Consider the following 3,650-nt stretch of genomic DNA (forward strand, 5'->3'; position numbering starts at 1 on the left):
ATCAGTGAGACCTGGGCAATGGGTTGTTCTGATTGGTCAGCCCTGGGTAATATGGTCACTCCACCAACTCTGGGGGGTGGAGTCAGCTTTGCCAATCAACAGGAATGATAATAAAGTGTGGATCCCAAAAGAAAACCAGAAAACCAGGTCTGACCAGAAGGTGGCAATGTGGGTGCTGGGCAGAAAAGACAAGGAATAGACCACTCTCTTCACATCTTCCATTGTAACTTTGGTCCTAGATCTGTGAGCAAACTCTGGGGTACTAGCCAAGAAGGGGGACCATTTAACTGGGTCTTGAAACCCAGATTGGAATATCTGAGGTGCTGTAGTGTGGAAGGAAACTGACCACCCTTTTGTGCAGCTCCAGTCTTCAGGCCAAAGGTTAGAGCTGGATGGAAGCAAGAACTGTCTAACAGTTAGTAACACACCCTAATTTGAACAGGCCACCTTGCTAAGGAGTTCTGAGGGATGCTGTGGACAGGGTTTGTCATCTTAGCAGAGGTTTCTCCAGTGTTTTCCAAACATCTCTTGCAATTTCACCCTTTTCCCTGAAGAACTATCTATACTACGATTTATTCAATATTTTTATTTGCATACATTTATATGTTTTACTAATACACATGTATTTAAAAGAAATATATCATTTTCAGGACCTAGGAGGGAAAGGGAGTTACTATTCAGTGGGTATAAAATTTTAATTTTGAAAGGAGAGATTTTTTTTTTTAAACTCAATAGAGGGGGGGAAAAGGAAACACAAATGTCACTATTATAAAATGGAGAAACAGTATCATGTCCCTAAATAGAAGAAAGTAGTAAACATAGAACAATTAAAACAAAATATTCATGTTAAATTCTAGCCTAATACTGTGGCCAACAGAGGGCTCTGAGCCTGAGGCATTGAACTCTTATTTTTCAAATGAGTGTTGACAGGAGCTACAAAATTGAATGAAATATATTAGCACTAGACTTTGACTTTCTCCTTGACAAAATCAAAAGTGAAAAGAATAATTGAGCCAGGTAGAACCTTTCCTTCGTGTGAGGTAATGTTATTCTAGTGCAATGTCTACATAACTCCCTGAAGTCATCTTTGAACCCCAGCAATTCCATCAGTTTCTGAGGAGGAGCCCAAGGGTATAATGCTGATGTTGGGAGAACTAAGAGACCAAGAAATTGGGTCTTCCCCACCCCTCACCCCCACACCTCCTTTCTTTTTTCTTTCTTTAACCAACTAGCTGCTTTTATCATAGATGTGTCCATAGACTTTGGATTTTAGTTTACAAAGATGTATTTTTTGAGACTATTTGGTCTCAGTCTGGGGTGGTACTTTCAACTTCACAACTCCAGGATATAAATCTTAAGTATAATCAAACCAAACACACCTTTCTTCCCCTCCCCCTCCCCCTCCTCCTCCTGATTTTCAGATTTTTCCTTCCCCAAATCCACTTCCCTTTTCTCTTGTATTTCATCCTATTTCCTTTGGTGAGCCATTCCTCCCCCACTCTCTGACCATGTCCTCTGGCAGAAGTCAGGGCTATGCATCTAACCTGGATCTGGTTTATCAGTGATCAGCTAAGATGTGGTCATGTGACCCAATTAGAGTTGTAAAAGCAATTCTTAGCTAACAGTTGAAATAACTGCAGAAGGGTTCTCCTTCCCTTGCTGAGAAGTTACTGGGTTTAGCTGGAGCAGCTAGTGGCCACCTTACTATAGGTGAGCAATCCAGGTAAACGAAAGATGAAGAAAAAGAGCCGCATGGGGACATCCACTGAGTTCCTGATTCAGCCATACTTAAAGCAAAAATTCCTGCCCTGCTTCAAATTTGTGACCCAATAAAATCTCTGGTTACTGAATCCAGCCTGAGGTAGAGTTTCTGTCACTTGCATCCAAAGAATCCTGACTAATACAAAAATCTCTCATGAATCTTCTCTTGAAGCTGCTATCTGATTAGTGCATAGTCTTGTAAACAGTAAGTTCAAAACATCAGACTTGGAAAGGACTCAGTCTTTGGTGAGTAGATTCTTTTCCCCCAGAATCCAAGGAATGTACCAGACACTGTCTTGACGAATCCAAGGAAATGTACCAGAGACTGTCTTGGCATCAGGCACTTTCTCCTCTTTGTTACTTTAAAACTAGAGGCCCGGTGCACGAAACCTGTGCAGGGGGGGTCCCTCGGCCCGGCCTGCACTCTCTCAAAATCCAGGACCTTTCAGACATCCCTCTTGCAATCCAGGACCACTGGCTCCTAACCGCTCTGCCTGCCTGCCTGATTTTGCCCCTAAAACTCAAACTTTTTTAAATTTTTAATATTTATATTTCTTCTTTATTTTTTATTTTAAAATTCAAGCTTCTTGAGAACATGAGGCATTTAACATTCCATATTCTTTACAGAGAGCTAAGCATGGTAAACATAGCAAATACTTAATACTTATGGGCTTCTATACACTTTCCAACCAGGAATGTTTTATTTTGTTTATTTATTTATTTATTTTTGAATTAAGAAGCATTTCCAATTTTTATTCATAAAACTAATCCGAACAGTAACAATAGATATGCAGAGCCACATATCAATAAAAAACCAGAAGGAAACAAAATATTCCAGAGACATCTTGAACAATTTTAAAGGAATACACACCAGGCCAAAAACCTACAGCTACACCATGGTTACACAACAGGGTACATTTATTCCTGCATTTTCTCAGTAAGTTCTTCCTTGTATTTGCCTTTCTCTTTTCCAACTGGTCGAGATTTGGCTTTGCGTTCAAGAATTTTCCCCGATCTTTGTCCAGCTGTAGCCTGGTGGTAACCACCCTGCGGGGTGAATGCCCACGTGGACAGTGTGCGTGCCTTCTCGCGCTGCACCCGCCCCATGTAGATGCCATGTTTCTTCCCGTGCACCTGCACTGCCTTGCCTTGCTGACCTTTGTAGTGTCCTCAACCACCTGGACCTCGTTGTCCGCGCGGATGGGCACGGAGCGGACATTGTACTTCTGCACAGCTCTTTGGAGAGCGGGGAAGACATGATCTCGTGGGCCACGTGGAGGGGGCGTTGAAGTGGCATTTGTGGTTTTTGCTGCATCCGAGGTCACGAAGGGGTTGCACTTCATGGTGACCATCTGGCACCGGAAGTGCTCCCCAACCAGGAATGTTTTAATAGGCAGCCTCCAAAAGCTTACACTGGAAAACCTAAGAGTAGAGAGCTCAGACTTCAGGCATCAGGTGCTATTTGCAGGATTTCTATCCCAATTAAACTCTAATTCTGAGCTCTCAACAGTCTGGACCCGTGGTTGGCAAACCGCGGCTCGCGAGCCACATCCGGCTCTGGCCCCTTGAGTATGGCTCTTCCACAAAATACCACGTGCAGGCGCTCACATACAGTGCAATTGAAACTTCATGGCCCATGCGTAGAAGTCGGTATTTTGTGAAAGAGCCACACTCAAGGGGCCAAAGAGCCGCATGTGGCTCGCAAGCCACGGTTTGCCAACCACTGGTCTAGACGAACTGCCCTTCACTATCTATCTCCAACCTTTCTTATTTGTCACTCTCCCATTTTCCTCCGCTTCAAACCAAGGTAACAAATGAAACCTTCAATTCTGATCTTCCTCCCGCAAGGGAATAGCAAACCTCAGTCCAATAATTTCTCGCCAGAAGTC

At 43.3% G+C, this 3,650-nt stretch overlaps 1 pseudogene; it reads right to left on the reverse strand.

Moving 5' to 3' along the window:
• Positions 1 to 2,679: 2,679 nt before the first annotated feature.
• LOC107184632 lies at positions 2,680 to 3,104 on the reverse strand (annotated as a pseudogene).
• Between the last annotated feature and the right edge of the window lie 546 nt (positions 3,105 to 3,650).

Source organism: Myotis davidii, unplaced genomic scaffold, assembly GCF_000327345.1.
Source record: "Myotis davidii unplaced genomic scaffold, ASM32734v1 scaffold827, whole genome shotgun sequence".
Lineage (NCBI taxonomy): Eukaryota > Metazoa > Chordata > Mammalia > Chiroptera > Vespertilionidae > Myotis > Myotis davidii.